The sequence below is a fragment of the Arvicola amphibius genome, chromosome 17, assembly GCF_903992535.2.
Source record: "Arvicola amphibius chromosome 17, mArvAmp1.2, whole genome shotgun sequence".
Classification (NCBI taxonomy): Eukaryota; Metazoa; Chordata; class Mammalia; order Rodentia; family Cricetidae; genus Arvicola; species Arvicola amphibius.
In genome coordinates, this window is record NC_052063.2 from 29,892,025 (window position 1) to 29,902,840 (window position 10,816).

The 10,816-nt window shown below is 47.5% G+C and overlaps 1 protein-coding gene across 3 annotated transcripts in view; it reads right to left on the reverse strand.

Annotated features, from left to right (window-relative positions):
* Positions 1-6,298, reverse strand: part of LOC119803248 (RAB3A interacting protein) — a 49,642-nt gene extending 43,344 nt beyond the window's left edge. For 2 of the 3 annotated variants that reach the window (XM_038314417.2, XM_038314415.2), the window contains exon 1: positions 6,113-6,298. The gene's annotated coding sequence lies outside the window, so the exon portion shown is untranslated. Of the gene's footprint in view, positions 1-5,258; positions 5,323-6,112 lie in introns of those variants that run through there. The other variant, XM_038314416.2, reaches the window with a different exon arrangement.
* Between the last annotated feature and the right edge of the window lie 4,518 nt (positions 6,299-10,816).

Below are 10,816 nucleotides of genomic sequence, written 5' to 3' on the forward strand. Positions count from 1 at the left end.
ACAGAAACAGATTGATCATAAGCACCATTTCCTTCTTTCAATGTATTCTTTGCTGACTACTGACGCATGCGCTGAGGGCTGGGAAGACAGCTGTATGCATCTCCACTGCTTTTTTTCCCCTTTTCTTTTTTTAGACAGGTTCTCTCTCACTAGATAGCCCTGACTGATCTAGAACTTTCTAGGTAGACCAGGCTGGCTCCAAACTCAGCATTCTGCCTGCCTCTGCTTCTTGGATGCTGGATTTAAAGGAATGGGCCACCACACTGGCCAGATATATATATTTAATTCTCAGATGACTTTCAAATTTAGCACGGATGTTTAAAGACTGGCTCTTGACATTAAACATTAGATTGCTACTTCAACAGTATATCATAAACTCAAGTGTTGCAAATTCCACCTATTAGTTCACTTCCTTAAACATTCTCTGTTGACTTCCGGTATATACAACAGAAGAATGGTCGCTAGCTTCAGCTCATCAGGGTACAGCCCGGTGCTGAGGTCTAAGAACGCAGCAGCGGACAGACTAAATCGATGCTATGTGGTCCATGAGAGCCAGGGATGACCCTGCAGGCACAGGGGATGGAGAAGGGTGCTCTGAGGAGAGTAAATTACAGCTTACATCTTAAATGCTAAGTAGGTGTCCACTGGATTGACAAAGCGGGGAAGACAGACAGGATGCTCAGGGAATACAGGTCTGACACTAAGGACACTAGCAAAGGAAAGAGTGACAGGAAATAAAGCAGGGAAGGCAGCTGAGGGACAGACTATTAAATGCTTCATTTAACAAGAAAATGTTGCTTGGCGTTGATCCTGAAGAGCCAGACCTTCATGAGAAATGTAGCCAACCTGTAATGCAATAGTTGGGGAAAGGTACTCCATGGTGGTGATGGCTCTAACTAGAGGGAACTGTTCAATGGTTCCCACAAAGGACTTCATAAATGACAAAGGTCAGCCGGGTGGTGGTGGCGCACACCTTTAATCCCAGCACTCGGGAGGCAGAGGCAGGTGGATCTCTGTGAGTTTGAGGCCAGCCTGGTCTACAAGAGCTAGTTCCAGGATAGGCTCTAGAAACTACGGGGAAACCTGTCTCGAAAAACCAAAAAAAAAAAAAAAAAAAAAAAAATGACAAAGGTCAGACCAACATCGCCAAGGTCACACCCTCGGAATACCTAGAGCAGGAGTTAGGTGTTTGCTTTTTATCTGCACATATACAGAACCTAGCTGAGCATCACAGCATCCTCTAAAATGGTCCCGGTCCTTACTTTACAGAAACAGACTCAGAGGCAGGGATGAGTAGAGGTCAAATAGTCCACAAGTAAGTAAGAAGACGCAAGCCCGGCTGTGTCTGAGGCCAACACTTGACCCCACAAAGACACAGTTACAAGACAAAAATGACAGTGACAGCAGAGCAAGAAAGACAAAGGGTTTCTAAGCCCAGCTCATCATATCTGCCCTGAGAGGTGATGAACACCCACACCGAAGAACGTTAACAACTCAACTCTCTCAAACACAGTCACTGAAGCCAACACTGGCCACTTGTGTCCTTTCCCCTCCCCTTCGCTGGTTGCAATCATCATGTCCTCTTTATTTGCTATTTTGCTAAGATTTTTTCTTAACTTGTTAAAAAGTCTTTTAGAGAGCTGTGTGTGTGTGCGCGCGTGTGTCCCTGTGCGTGTGGGGACCAGAGGACAATACCTCTGGTGTTGTTACTCAGGCACATTCACCCCGCCTTGAGGAAGGGTCTCTCGCTGACCTGGAGCTCATCAGCTATGCTAGGCTAGCTCTAGAGATGAGCCGATTTCAGCCTCCCCAACACTGGGATCCCGGGTGCAGTCACCAGACCAAACCTGTGGTGGTCTGAATGAGGAATGTACCTAACACTTGGTTCTCAGTTGGTTTGGGGAGGTGGTGCTCCCTTGGGGGTAAACTTTGGGAGCACATAGCCTAATCCTATGTCCCCCATGCGCTCTGCTTCATGCCTGCTGTTAAACATGGGCTCTCTCTGCCTCCTGCTCTGGCTGCCTGCTGCCACGCTGTCCCCACCAGTCTGGATCCCTAAGCTGCTGGAACTGTAATCCACAGTAAGCTCTGCTATCAGCTGCTGTGGTCACGTCTTATCACAGCAACAGAACAGGAACTAATACACAGTTTTACATGGAGATCAAAGTCAAGCAACCCCTCTACCGACTAAGCCTTCTCCTCAACTCTCCTCACAGGGCCTCGAAAAGTATAACATGCAAATTAAAATAAACAGTAGCTTGATTTACTGAAGCTAATGTATTCCTCTGTCTTATTATTCAGCTGCTAAAAATGAATATAAACTACCATTTTTGGTTACTAGCAGCAAAATAGGTTAGGCACAGAAAAAAATAAAGATTTCCATTTCCCCAGCTAGTGTAGAAACTTAAAACATTGGTCTTTTGTTAACCATGAGCAACAAATCTCTCACAAACTCCCAGCACTCTGCTAACTCCCACCTTCTTCTAAGCCACCTTGGTCTGCAGCTGTGGCTACTGAACCATGCTGCCAACACTCAGGTGTCAGTCTACAGATGACTCCAGACAACTTAAGTGCGCCTAACTACCTCGTTCAGCTGTGAGGCGAAGCAAAAGACAGCATAACCCAAGCTGCCAAAGGCACCCCCTTACTTCTGAGGTCCCCCTGGCTCTCGTTCTGAGCGCGTCAATTTCTACAGTCAGCACAACTGCACAGGCTTATGCGGTGCAATCCCTCCTGAGCACCAAGCCCAAGGCTGACGCTCTCAACTGGGGCAGGATAAAGTAGAGCCAGCTGCCCCGAGCTCACAGACCCACCTCCGCAGACATGCATCCAGTCCACGAGAGAAATACAAACGCCGCACAAATATCAAAATTAATAAATAACAAGCCAGAAATGCATACTCAACATGACAGCAGGGAGGAAGGGCAGTGGAAGTACCTTTCCGCCATTATGGAAGCGAGGGAGTGTTACAGTAAAAGCCCAGATCCGACACAGTCCTGTCCAGGCAATGGGGGGTGGGGAGAGTAGGGGATGATGCTAGTTTAGGACAGCATTACCGCACAGGAGAAACTAGCTAAAGAGTTTTCCAAAACCCTGACATTTGATTTCAAGAGCACCAAGTATATAGAGTAGCAAAACTGGTAGTCCTGCAGAATTATATATTGGCCAAAAGTTGTGTTTTAAAGTGTATCTTCCTGAACTATATTCTTACCGCCTTCTGTCATTACCGGAACACACACCTACCTACTAGTCACTCCTGCTTCTGCCCCAGCACCCAACTACTGTAACCTTCTGGTTTGACACTCAACAAGTGTATACATATATTTTCACATCCATATATGTATATACATCCGTCTCAATGGTTTCTGTTGCAAACTTTTTTTTTTTTGCATCCTGGGACTTGGACACAGGCTAAGCCAGCCCCTCCACCACTGAGCTACATCCCAGCTTCCACTGAGTTTTAAGGAACACATTATATAATTAATAAGGAACATCCCATGCTCCTCCTTAGACTCTACAGCTTCCTTTAACCCCCACAGACTTGCAGAGCAGATATCCAATGAATATTGTATTTAAAAAGCTCTAGTGGCATGAGAATTACACATTACACTCATATAACTATCTCATAAACGCTAAATTAAAAACATTTTTTAGCATTACGACCTACACACGAGGTGGCAGGGCGGTCATTAAGAACAGGCAATCCTTCAAGCACGGACCGGTGGGATGGGATGACTAAGAGCAAGCACAGCCTATCCAACAAGAAGCGATGCCTTTAGCAATGGTCCCCAGCCCTGCCACCGAAGCCAGCTGACTCCTCATCTGCCAGTCACTTAATCAGCCATCCGATCCCAGCTAAGCCACACAACTGCTCAGGTCTCAGTTTTCTCAACTAGAAAAGGCGAGGGCGTATAAATGACCTAGCTCCCAACTGGTGGGGGGAAATGAGCTGGGGACTCGGCACTCGAGAACCAGGGGCTTAATAATAGTGTCCATCAGAACTCCTGGGTCATTTTTAATCAGACACACAAATAACAACGCCTTTCACCTGCATGCCCCTCCCCAGCTTAAACGCAAAGCTCTTTAGAAAGACCAGTGACGTAAAGAGCAACAGAGTTTAAAGCTCCACTTGGAGCTCCCACAGGTTTTTTTAAAGCCTGGCCATATCAGCCAGTTATAAATGAGAACTAAGCACTACAGGCAAGTCATTTTGACTCTCTGCACTTCGGTTTCTGCATTTGTAAAGTCTGATAAAGCACCTATAACCTAAGAATGTCCTTAGGACTAATGAGCCAAGGGTAGCCTCGAACGACAGGCACAGCGCCCAGTCTGCGGTCAAGCTAAGGTTCCTTCCTTCATCCCCTCCCCCACCTCTCAATGGAATGTCTAGTTAAACCCATATCCCACCTCGATAAAGTTCCTGTTGGGCTGAAACAGGAAAGGACCAAACACTGGCATTTTAATGTTTCTACACAGTGTGCTCAATACATCAGTTACTCAAGGTCACATGCTTGGGGAGGCGGCATAAAAGTCAGCCCTTTCAGCTAAGGAGGCTGCTCAGCAAGATCACCTCAGCACAGAAGAAAAGCCAATCTAATCCCTGCAACACATTCAAGACTGTAAATTTCTACTGTGCCACAGCATAAAAAATGAGAGATAGGCTATTCCTAGGAACGTTTCCATTTTAAAAAGTATCTGGGGAGCAACCATGTGCACAGCAGAGTAGGGGCTGCTCTGAAAATCTGAGGTAAAGAATATTTTTAAAAGTACAGAACTAGACTGATTCAAAAGGACAGCTAGGATTTAAAGAGACAATCACTAATCAGATCTCCATAAAGCAGGTGAACAGCAAACAGACCGTGGGAGGTTTGGATGTATTCGAAATCACTGGTGAGCGGCTACGTGAAGGGAGCAAGGAAGCGTTCCACCAGACACACTCATTCACAAAAGTATGCATTAATTCAAAACTTCGCCAGACTGGAAAGAGAAAAAAGTTTAAAGATGTTTGTTCTTATAGTTAGAATGCATCACTGAGTAACTTCGTGTAATTGTTAAGGTCCTGGGATACGTTCACTACGGCCTTTAAGGATTAAGATTCACACAAGCCAGGTTCAGAACGCAGTGTTTATCCGAACATGAAAAGTCCTCTCAAAACGCACAGCCCTAGTAAATAAATAACACATGCTAACAGAACAAGGCCCCATAAAACTGGTGAAATATTTAACTGTATCAAATATTTACAATGATGGACTGCATACCGATTCCGCCTCCTCTTTTCCTCGCGATTTGTCATTCATTGTTTAAAAACAAAAACTTAACAGTTTAATGAACAGAGACTGGGTCTTTCAAAAGATGTACAATAGAACAGTTTGTTTTAATCCTCTTATCGGCCTCTCCTCCAATTATGCAATCATTCCACAGCGGAAAAAAAATCACAGGGCTCTTTCCTTGACTCGGGGGACACTGAGGAAGTGTATAAACAGGTAGGTTGGGAACAGACGTTTCCTTGAAACTAAAGTGCCTCTGGGGCATCCGTTCTAACTCGGTGCGGAGTGCTCCAGCCAGCCATTGCGGATCAATGTTTTAATCTCCTACAACTGGCAACTCTTGGCGTGCTGCAGCGTCCACCCGGCTCCATCCCTCCCCAGCCCCCTAGCTGCTTCTCCGCGGGCGGTGGAACGAGCACGGCGGGGCGAGCGGCTCCTGCGGGGGATGGGGGGGGGGGGAAGAAGCCGGTGTCTTCCCACTCCCGCGTCCGAAGTGAGGCCCGGCCGATCGCGGACAAGAACCCGGGCACCCGCTCTCGGGTCGGCGACCCCCCACACATCCCCCGGCCAACCGCGCCGCCGGCGACTTCGGCAACTCCGTGACCCAGGCCGCGCCGGGCAGCCAGGTGAGCGCCGGGGACCGCTCGGCCCGCGGAGTTAATGAGTAACCCGCCGAGCCGGAGCCGCCGCCCTCCGGGTCCCCGGGGCTCCGCAGTCGGCGGGCCACATCCGCACCCTCCCCGCCGCGCTCCGGGCCGGCTGAACCAGCGAGCGAGCGAGCGAGGCGCCGAAGGGGGGCGGTGCTCACACCGCCGGAGCCTCTCCCTCCCGCCGCCGCCACTCACCTGCCGGACCCGCCGCGGCCAGCTACCGCGCTCAGCGGCGCTCGCTCGCAGAGTCGCAAGGGAGAGCGGCTCCGTCCCCCTCCCAGCTCCGGAGACGAGGAGGACGGCGGCGGATTGACCCGCTCCACTCCGGGCGCACTGCGATGGGAGCTGTGGAGGCAGAGCCGACTGCGCCTGCGCAGAGAACCGGGCGGGGAGCCGGGAGCGGCCGTCCCCCGGGAGAGGGGGCGGGACTAGAGGCGGGGCCAGGGGGGGCGAGGGGCCCTCGCGCTGCGGCGCCCCCTGGCTCCAGGAGAAGCTCGGTGCAGGCTGCCCCACGCGGAGTCCTGGGTCATCTAAGGGCCGTTTCCCTGGGAATGGCTCCCGCTGGGCCCCCTGGGGCTAACTTGGAGGGTGCTGAGCTCTCCTGAAATGGCAGGAGGCTTTGACTGAGTTGAGGGCGAGCAGAACCGACCTGAGATTCGGCGTCCATGGATACCAGAAGCTGAACCGGGGAGTGGGGGGTGGGGGTAGGGGGTAAAGCCAGGTCCTTTCAAGCAATTTCCAGAGAAGGTTGTTCCTGTGTCGACCTTCTCTCATGTGTATGGGAACTGTTTTTTTTTTTTTTTGTTTTGTTTTGTTTTGTTTTTGTTTATCAAACTTCCCAAGCTCGGTCTTTTAAGTTGGAAAAGCCACAATACAGACGGAAGGAAGCTCTGAAATTAGAAGGGGAGGGGGGGGTAATCATTTCCCGTAATAGGTCAATGTTGTAATACTCAGAGAAAGGGGCTGTCTTTCTGTGCTGAGTATATCTAGGAGGTGATAACAAAAGTAGGTTGTGTGTGTGGCTCCTGTAGCCACCCTACTGACCTCTCTGACCTTGAGCGCGTTCCTCTGCAGGCACGCCAGCCCTCTCACTAAAAGACGGTTGTAAGAAGGCCTACCTCATGGGGGTTTTCAGAGTTTAAATGGTTTAATATATGAGATCAGTGTACTGCGCGACAGAGTGTCCGGGGAATGTAGCCCTCCTCCAGTCCAGCAGAATCCTAGAAAGTCATTACTATTTAATAATTCATCTCCAATATATTACCAGTTCTTATCCATCCTAATTCCCAAAGAATTCTTCACTTTTCTCCTCACATGTGGCCTTCATCATTCCTAGACTCCTCATCCTCCTTTATGTTGTATCATTATCTGCTTTCCATCTCTGCACCTGCTAGACAGAAACACACACACACACACACAATTCCACCACCCAAAGACTAAAACACAGGGAGACAAGTTTGCCATTAACAGACAATGTCTTGGGCTCCGTATTTTCATATCTCCATCTTTACAGTTCCGTTTTCCTAAAGTGATGTGTACACACACACACACACACACACACACACACACACACACACGCTTTTATCCTGTGTAGTCTTTCTTACTTAACCCAGGCTTACTTAACCCAGGCTTCCTTTATAAACCATTCCCTAACCCTATTACTGGTCCATTGTCCTTCCCTGTGTCCCATAAAACTTTAACTCTTGCACATTCCACACCAGCTGTTACAGAAGTTTCCTCTCTTTTCTCTTTAGACTGTGTCTTAGAGTGAGCACATGGCCTGGTGTCAAAGGACTCTGTAAATGTAGGAAGAGGAGATGACACACAAGCACAGTGCACTCTTTGGAGGATGAGCTCTCTAATTTACTCGGTATAAGACTCAAGACATCATGGATCACGGGCCTACAGAAAACGGTAATACCAGTCTGTTTGAATATCACAGTGACCTATGTGCATATCAGCTGGCTACAGGACTCTCTACAGTCTTGGATAGCAAACTCTAGCACAGTTTGAAAATGAGTAGAGATCCTACGGTGGTTTGAACAGGAATGGCCCCACAGGCTCACAGATTCCAATGCTTAGTCACTAGGGAGTAGTGCTACTTGACAGGGCTCAGCAGGGGTGGCTTTGTTGGGGTGACTGTGGCCTTGATAGAGAAAGTGTGTCCCTGAGTTTTGCCATTTCAAGAGCCCAACCTAGGTCCTGTGTCTCTCTCTTCATTCAAGAAAGAAATGTGCTCTGGAAACTCCTCTAGCAGCTGGAAGCTGGACGCATACACAGAGCTATGTCGGCATTCTTTTTCGTTAGACCAAATATAGACGAGTCTGCATTTGAGACCACTTTCCTGGTGTGAGAAAATGGAAACAAGGAATCAGGATGATTGAAAGGCTTAACAAAGACCTTAGATTCTACACTGTGTGATTTCCTTAAAAAATAATCAATTTAACAAGTTGCATTCATAAAAAATGTTGGTAATTAGCCTCTCTCTTTCTCTGAGTCATACATTAGGAAAATATGTATTTACTCTGTGCCACAGTGAGAACACTTTCTGGTTTCACCGAATTTAGTTTCCTTACACCCTCCAAATACTTCAAATAATTCCCCAATTTTGTTTGATACCACTTTGAGTGAATTCCTGTTCCTGGCCACCAAAAAATTAGCCTTTTTATATTGTTTTACATCTTTGTTTATAGCAGTGGGGTGGCATGTGCTGTGACGTGTGTGGAGGTCAGAGAACAGCTTCCAGGAGTCTGGTCTCTTCTTTCACAGTGTGGGTCTCAGGGATTGAACTCGGGTCATCAAGTCTTGTGGCGAGCACCTTTGGCTACTGAGCCATCTTACTGGGCCGTCATGTTTTTCATGAGCCAAGCAAAGTGGTGTGTGCTTGTAATGTCAGCACCCTCGAGGATAAGGCAAGAGAACTGTGAGTTCAAGGACAGCCTGAGCTACATTAAAAAAAAAATACTGTATTAAAGGTGGGGAAAGGTATTTTTTTTTTCTTGTAAGGAAAAGCACATAAATCAAACCAGGTAAGATACCTACTTCTCACACACGAGCAGTCAGTCCGGAGTTAGTACGGCAGACATCTGATAGGCAGATAGACTTCATCTACAGAACAAGTGACTTCTACTTTATGACCCATAATAGCTGCTTGGGCTCCAATGATCACACCCCTTTCCTAGCCAGCAGAACAGGAAGTGGTGGCAAAAAAGGAACACAGCCTTCGATTTAAGGCCACTTATAAACCGTATTGGCCAAGTATAGTCTCTACTGGGTAGCTTTGTGCCTAGCTAAGCATCTGCTAACACTAAACCAGAAGGAAAGAGAGAGGGAGGGAGGGAGGGAGGGAGGGAGGGAGGTAGGGAGTGGAGGGAGGAGGAAGAAGAGGGACAGAGATGGAGTAAGGAAGAGAGGGACGGAGGATGGAGTAATGAATATAGGGACCTATTTCGTGATGTGAGGGAGTTCGTTCGGCTTTGTCTTTTCGTTCTATTGCTCGGACTGTGCTTTTGTTTTTCCTTTCGTTCTTGCTACTTGGGGCGGAGAGAGAGAGAACCAGTATCAGAGGTAGCTAATATGCTCTAGCTCACCATCTGAGGCGATGCTTAGGACAAGAGCAGCAGAGCTGATGTGAGACAAACACGGAGCAAAGATGCTGCGAGTGTAAAGGCTCTCCGTGTGCTCTGAGATAGCAAGCAATTAGAGGACTTGGCTTGTGGAACAAGTACAAGTGGGAAGAGAAGCCTAAGAAGACTCAAAAGAGCCACAGACCTTCAAAAAAGGTAACTGTGAAATGAAATGTGCTCCAGACAGGATCTTGTCTCTCACAAATGTGAGCAGGGCTTTTTCATTCCAGCCCCTTGACAATAAGGAACATCTTCCCGTTTCCTTTACCTGGGAAATTTCCATCTTGGGAAAAAGAAATTTGAAAGTCATTGTCACCCTTGCACATACACATATTTACACAATGAAATTTTTAATTTTTATTTACGACACATATTCCATATAGCCAATCTATAGAACAGAACATCAGCGCACAGTGGTGGTCATTTAAGAGATCTTCCTGATCCTGATTCGGTAGGAGATGGGGACACGCCAGCAGGAAATGTGAGCCACTTGGAAAGGCTCCATTCCTGCAGCAGGAGGAGGGGAAAATGCTCCTGTACCATTGAAGACAGAAGCTGTGTTCTGTGATCCTTACGTTCTTGGTCAGCCATTTTGCCATTAGCACTCTGAAAGGACCTCTTCCTCGGGTAAGAGCAAGAGTTACGGCTGTCGATGCTCTTCACGCCCATGTTCCTAACAGTTTCCAGTTAGGGCAAAGACTAAGCAATGCGTGCAGTTTGCGTTGATTTTAATGCAGTCAGCATCCTAGATCTGCGGGATCTTGTTAACGAGATTCTTCAAGGTCAAGGGCTTTGGGGAACTGAAGAATATTCCCATAGGCACAACTTATCCAACCTGTAGGGGCCCAGGAGAATTTGCTTTCGTGCTGTTCTGATGAAACAGCAGAATACTCTGAACTTGGAACAGGAGGAAAGGGGCTTTTGTTTCAGGAGGTGAAAATGCTAACCTTAAAGTAGGCATGAGGATTGACCCAGAGCTTAAGGGAATTAGGAATTCTGAAGAGTTAGCCTATTTCTCTAGAAATACAGTCCAGATTTCAGAAGAGACATATCCTGATAAACATGAATCATACTTCAAGTTTCTGCAGCTGCTTTTGATACAAAACCCTCAAGATGTGTTGAATCACCAAGTGCCTCTCTAATGTGTACAGGGTGGTTGCAAAGGAATTTAATCTCACGGATCTGCATTCTATCAAAGATCTAGTTGGAATTTGAGAAGAAGCATGTGAATCACAAAGTTGTCCTAATTTTAGTCTGCATGGATTTCTTTCAT